General features: G+C 33.3%; 1 long non-coding RNA gene across 1 annotated transcript; it reads right to left on the reverse strand.

The window, feature by feature from the left end:
• Positions 1 to 179: 179 nt before the first annotated feature.
• Positions 180 to 1,177, reverse strand: LOC105112717 (uncharacterized). The gene is made up of 2 exons (XR_839812.1): positions 719 to 1,177; positions 180 to 455 (listed from the first exon to the last, which is right to left on the reverse strand). It is a non-coding gene; the product is annotated as an uncharacterized LOC105112717 (long non-coding RNA).
• Positions 1,178 to 7,145: the final 5,968 nt, after the last annotated feature.

Genomic DNA, 7,145 nt, shown 5'->3' on the forward strand with positions numbered 1-7,145 from the left:
ATTGAAAAAACTAAAAAAAAATAATAAAAAGATAGAAATAAAAAAAATCTCCTTCACTATTGATATTTACATGAAGAATATTTATATTTACACAAAGAAAGTTCTTTTAGTAATGTAGAGTGATAGTGAACGCATTAATTCAAAAAATTAAAATTACACATTAAATTAAGCATAAACAGTAAAAAAATTGTTTCGGGGTTAAAAAACTTTTAATCACAAGAAATTTCATTATTGAAAGGAGGGAGAAATCATTCGGGAAGCAGGTGCTCAGCCCATAGCATCACACAAATAAGCACCCGAGACATCTAAGCATTCAAGCTAAAGCTAAATAAAAGAGCAGGAAAACTGAAACCCTATTATTCATTGGGCTACAACATCCTTTCTGTTTTTGCGTTTCTCAATTGCTGCTTTAAGCAATGCCTCTCCATGGCATTGACTTCTATAGTTCTCCTTCACTGTTTTATACTTGCCATTTACAAAGAAAAACACCCATATAAGAAATCAAGTCCTGGCCAATCAGATAACAAGAAAAAGAAATTATACTAAATGGTTTTTAGTGGGTTTTGCCTAATCAATCACTCTATTCAGAGAAAAGGAAACCATGGCTCTTTGAGTACTTTCATCAAACAGGTTATGGGTTTGTTAAACAGCAAAAAGAATAAAACATAACCGAAAAACAATTAAAAGAGAGGAAGAAATAAGTCATGGGTATTGAAACCTGCAAGTTTTGTGATAGAAGCACACAAAGAAGAGGGCCAGGAATAGCCAGCAACTTCTCCATTTCGTTCAGTATATAGAAGCCCTGAATTCTTCTTTCTAAGCTCTTCATCAAATGATCTAGCAAGTGATTCATGTTTCGGGGAGATCTTTCTTTCTATCTTCACAATCTCTCCCACAACGTTGGCGTTGGTTTAGTTTCTTTGGAGCTCCACTATGACCTCACTCCCCATGCTTCAGGTGACATTTTGCTCTTGGGTTCCGCTGGGACAAATTGTTGTCTCAGTTTTAACTTAAAATACTCGTTTAATTTAACACTAGCACAAATCAGATCTCTGATCAATAGGCCACTAGATTAACATGCTCGATATTGCCAAATTTAATAACAATGCTTTAAATAAAAATGTGGATATGATAGCAGGTAATATGCATTGGATATGTGGCTTGCTATATGACATGACATGGCTTAAGTTTTTTCAAACATAAAAACAAAATAAAGCTAAAGCAATGATAATATTTAAAAAAAATAAGAGAAATTTAGGATTTGAATAGATTCAATAAACTTGGTTGATTTAATAATATAATTATAAAAAAAGGCTGATGACAATAAAAAAACAAAAAAAACAACACAATGACTAACAAAAAAAATTAACGCTTGACAATATAATAAAAAATACTCTTTAAATATTCTTAAAAAGTCTTAATAATCTTATTCAATAACAAAATAAAAATTAAATGAGAATGAAATAACTTTATAAAAATTAAAAAATAAAACTCAATTACTAGCAAATCAAATGTTGAAGGACGAATTGAAAAAAAATCAATTTTAAAAAGAATAAAAATCCTAACTCTAGTTAGCATCACAAACTCATTGCCTGCTTGTGAGGTCGAAATAACCACATATAAAAAAATTTGAATAAAACAAGTTAACTCTCAAGTAAACTAAATAATAAAAGACGAAACTGAACATAAATCAAGAAAAAATGTCAAGAAAAACCCAAGTAACCCGGATTAACTCGACTAACCTCTGACTCGAGATATGAGATTTTGATAACCTATAGAAAAAAGTGACAAAAATCACAAAGCTAAAGGCCCAATAACCTAATGTCGAATGATGAAACTAAAAAAGTTTTTTTTTTTTTTAAAGAACCTAAAAAAACATCAAAGTCAAATTGAGCTAATTTTTGAAACCCGTGACCCGGGTCACGAGACCAGGTTACCCTAATAATACAAACCTAAAAAAATCATGAAGAAAAATTTCCAATCATCCAAAATTAAAAAACAAAAACTAATAGAAATAAAAAAAAAATGAGGATGAAATCTGATACAAACATTAAATGAAATAAAATAATAATTTTGAGTGCATTAATTTCTTCGTTAGAAGCAATAAGATCAACTTATTTTGAGTGCATTAATTTCTTCACATTCAATGGATATACTGCATCTTGTTGTCGATTGTTAGACCTTTTATTGTGTTTGACGTACTATTGAACAAGCTCTCCCTATCTAATTCTTGCATTGTGCAACTTCTTGGTCCTTTTAAGATCTTCGGTAAGATGATGCTTCGGTTGCTATATATATGCAGAAGGAAAAATCATTATTTGATGAGTTAGTCGTTACTAGTCGACCAATCTCTCTTGAAGATTTCAATTTATATGTGTTTCGTGGTCTTCATGGTGAGTTCAAAGACTTGGTAACCAGCTTTACAACCAAGACAAAACCTCTTTCATATGCAGATCTCTATAGCAATCTCCTTGCTCCTGAATTCCTTCACAAGACCTCCCTTCAATCCATGGTTGTCAATCCTCCTTTGCTACCCATGCCACCCTTAGCGAATGTTGCCCAGCATCAATCCTCTGCCACCTATAACAACAATCCCAATTTCAGCCGTAATAGAGGATGTTTTCATGGCAGTTGGGGTTCCAATAGCAACCACAATAATTTTCGCACGTATGCAGTGTCATGGCGATCATCCTCCATACTCATATGTATTGTATCTAGAAAATATGAGAGACAAGGAATTCTTGTCTTTTATCAGTGGAAATGGAATGGAAGTTGCCACCTAGTATTTTGGTCACTAGGAATCCTAACTAGTCTCAAAGATCAGGCACGAAGACTGGTTACATAAACAGAAGGTATTAGCACCCCAAATATGCCCTACCTAAGGTAAGTTGCATTGTTTTATTATTTGATATATGCTACAGTTGTATCATATTTCTAATTGTTGGTATGTTTATGGTTTAAGAAAAGTCCTCCTCGGTAAGAAGATCCTTATCTTATCAAGTAAAACATAACCATCCTAATGTCAACAAAAGAACTACCTTTTTAATATCGAGAATATGTTTTACGTATAAATTCGTAATCCCTGATATTAAAAGAAAAAAATTATTTTTTAGATTTTTTTGAAATATTGGCCAAGTTCTCGTAACTTTAATAAACTAGTTATTAAAGCCAAAATGCATGCTAAAACATATTTTTTTGAAGTTTTCTTTGTTGTATGAAAATATAATATGATTTTGTTTTGCTTTTAGAGACTTGATCGTATGTATGAAAACAAAGACATGTCTTCTTTTTTATGTTTCGATGAAAACTATATATTTTAATACTAGATTTGTATTTTTACAATAAAAATATAAAACAATATTAAGCAAAATTCAATAGAAAAATACATGGGAAAATCACAATTTTTTTTACTAGGCTGGATGTGGCCCACTCATTTTGGGCTAGGCCAGACTTATCCGGCCTAGTGAACAGTGAAACACTCTCTACTATTCACATGCTACGTGAACAGTGGAGACGGTGCAGCGAAGAAGAAGAAGAAGACGAAGAAGAAAGTGGGGTGAACCTGTTGTGGCTTCAAGGCGGTGCTACTAGCGGTTTCTGACTAGAGAAAGATTTGGACGGTCATCGGCCTTTCTTCTTCATCTCCGTGTTTTTTTCTTCTACTCTGTTCTCCTCTATTTTTGTTTTTTCTATGTTTCTTCTTCTCCTTACTTCGGTCTCCTGCTTCTCCTTTCTTTTTCTATTTCTAATGGTTGCTGCTGTTGTTGGCGGAGCGACAGTGGCTCATAGTGGTGGAGTGATGGTGGCTCTTCTTTGTGATGGCGGGCAGTTTCTGCTACTATTTTTTCCATTTGATGTAGAGGTGCCAACTTCTTCTTCTTCTTCACGGGCATTGTAGCAGGGGGAGGAAGATGGTGAGAGGCTGAGGAAGAATGACAATGGCGCTGGTAGTGCTAGTTGTGGTAGTGATGAAGAATGGCAGCGGTTCATGGTAAGGAGAAAAACGATGGCCACCAATGGGTGTTCTTCCCTTGTTTTAAAAGAAACTCCTTGTTTTTAAATCTTCTCCATCTTCCCCTTCCTTTTCTTTATTCCTCTCTGTGTTTTGTTTTCAAAAAACTCTTTCCTTCCCTTAGTTTTTTTTTCTACTCTCCAGTTCTTTCTCAAATCTCTCATTCCTTCTCTGTTTTCAAATGTTCCCCTCTTTTCTCTTTTCAAAACCTTCCCTCCCCTTTCAATTCTTCTTTTCCCCCATATTTATAGGCAATCGAGGGAGAGGTTCACCATACCCTATCTAAATGTAGGGCATGGTGGTGTGGGATGGCTCCTATGCAGCCGCTGCAGGGCATGGCCTTCCTCTTACTTCATCATGGTGGCAGGGTATTGTGGGTATGGGTAGTGTCAGGTTTTTTAGGCAAGTGGGGTGGTAGAGAAATTGACCAGGAAAAGGAGATTTAAAATCTTCTTCTTCACTACTTCTACATGCACAGGGAAGGAGAACATGCATAGTGCCGTTTAAAACGGCACCATGTCCTGCTATTTTTTTTTTAACAGTGATTAAAACACATTTGGGGAATAACTCAAAAATGAGTTATGACAATAACCACCAACAGAAGTCTGATTTTGATGGTTTTCAGGTACTAACAATGACTAGAAGCAGGGCAATTGACAACGAAATAGAAGGAATACTGGTCCTTCATAGTTGTCCCTTAACTGCTCCTTTGGGAATCATGTCAAGTGCCAGCTCTACTTCTTTAGCCATACAATCCCTTAATGCTCTCAGCTTCATAGCCATGGACAATAGTTGATTGCCAATCTTGTTTTTGGTAATGACTCTTCTCCTAACATTGTGGATTGGTTCTCGAACACTAGAGTAAATTAACACGTTACATCTGATCTTGTGACTTTGATTGGGTTTGAACCCTATCTTAGTAATGATCATTTACATGTTGGTGATGATAAAGGCCTTTCCATATCCAATATTAGACATACCATGTTACATACCCCCAAAACACACTTTTACCTTATCTATTTTCTTCATGTGCCTCATATTACAAAACCTTTATTTTATATTCAAAAATTTTATCGTGATTATAATGTCTATTTTGAATTTCATGCTTCTGTGTTGTATGTAAAAGATCACATCACCAAGACAATACTCATTTCTGGTCAGAGTAACAATGGTTTATGTGTTTTGTTTGAGTCTTCTACCATACAATCCCTTATGTTTACTAGTCTTCTTACGTCTTTATGTTTGCTTATATGTAGCATCGTCGATTGAGTCATTCTATTTCCCATGTTTTTAATTTTTTAGTTTCCAAAAATAAAATAGCTTGTACCTCTAGATGTTCTCTTGTTCAATGTCAAGCTTATTTATTAGGCAAGTCTTCACGTCTGTTGTTAAAACCTACAGGTCACAAACTATTGCTCCACTTGATTTAATCTTTAGTGATGTTTGGAGCCCTGCTCCTATTTTTTCCTCTAATGGTTTTCATTACTTTTTATTTTTATTTTTTTTAATGTGCATATGAAACATATATGGTATTATCCTCTTATTATGAAATTCGATGTATTTTCTATTTCCTCCTTTTTCAAATTCTTGTTGAGCGTTAGTTTTCATGAAAAATTAAATATGTTCAAACTGATTTGGGTGATGAATATCACAAGTTAAACAGTTTCTATCATTCATTACCATTTAATTTGTTCTCATTCTCATGAGCAAAATGGCACTATTGAATGTCAGCACTGATATATTGTCAAAACTAGCCTTACCCTCCTAGTATAATGTAATGTCCTATTAGGGTTTTGGAATTATACTTTTGAATCCTTGGTGTATCTTATCAATCGTATACCTATTCTTGTTCTTAAAATCAATCCCCATTTAAGTGTTTATTTAATCGTACTCCTGATTATGATTTCTTGCGTACCTTTAGGTGTCTTTGCTTTCCATTTTTGCATCCATATCATGCTCATAAGTTGGATTTTCACTCATCTCCATGTGTGTTCTTAGGCTATAGCTTCTCTTGTAAAACTCAAGAATAAACCTTTACAAAAAATAGAAGAGATGGTTAAATGTGTGGAGAAAATCAAATAAATTAAATTCTTAAGGGGAGGATTTTAAAAAAAAAAGATAAGAGGTATAACTCAATTGTAAGAAAAGAGGAAAGAATAGATCAAAGTATAATTAAAAAAGAATGGGACTATAAATACCCCATTCTCTCTTCCATACGGGTGGACATTTGAGACAAAAAAGAAGGGGCAGATTTCAGATTTTTCCTGCATGAAATTTAAGAGAAAAACACCTAAATTGTTATGTCTACACAAGTTTTAGATTACTAGGTAGAGAAAACATCGTTCGGTAAGAAATTAACAAGAAATAAAGTGAAGAAATTATGAAGGGAAAAAAAGAAAAGGGGTTGATTAGTACTTAAAAGTGTATTTTTATTAAGGTTTTATATTATCATTTTGCACTTGAAGTATTAATAACTTCTTAACTAAAGCATGTTTTATAATAACATATTTAATAATATAAGATACCTTTAATTTTTGGTAAATGTTCATTCTAAATACAGGCCTATCACATAAATGAAAGGATTGATTGATGAATTTAAGTACTGAAATTGAAAGGACAAAGAGATGACCAAACTTAAAAAAGAGATGTTGGTGCAGTCCAAACCGAAATATTGTTCTGTAATTGGGTCATATCTAGAGTTGTAGATCTTGGATTTAGGTTTACTTTATATGGATTGAAAGGTAAGACACAGACTTATAACTTTCATGTGGAGTTTTAGTTTTAAAAAGGCTATTTTGAAGTCCAAATTATAACAACAATAAAGAAGTTCGAATATGTCCTGCAGCCCGAACACAATTCAGTGTTTGGCCCATATCTAGAGTTCTAGAAGCTCAAATGACCTCTATTTTTTTTTTTTTAATGTTTGATACTAACATGTTTTATATTTGTTATCTTGTTCACTCTTTAATACTTTGCTTGTTAAATGACTAATCTTGATTTATGTTGTATAACACTTGGTACAACAAATGCTTGGCACTTTCATAGTTCATACTATATAGTATAACTGACACCTAAGCTATAAAAGAAACTTGATTTGTTGTTAACATAAGTTATAATCATGAATGCTTGACGA

Source organism: Populus euphratica, unplaced genomic scaffold, assembly GCF_000495115.2.
Source record: "Populus euphratica unplaced genomic scaffold, PopEup_1.0 scaffold360.1, whole genome shotgun sequence".
Taxonomy (NCBI): domain Eukaryota; kingdom Viridiplantae; phylum Streptophyta; class Magnoliopsida; order Malpighiales; family Salicaceae; genus Populus; species Populus euphratica.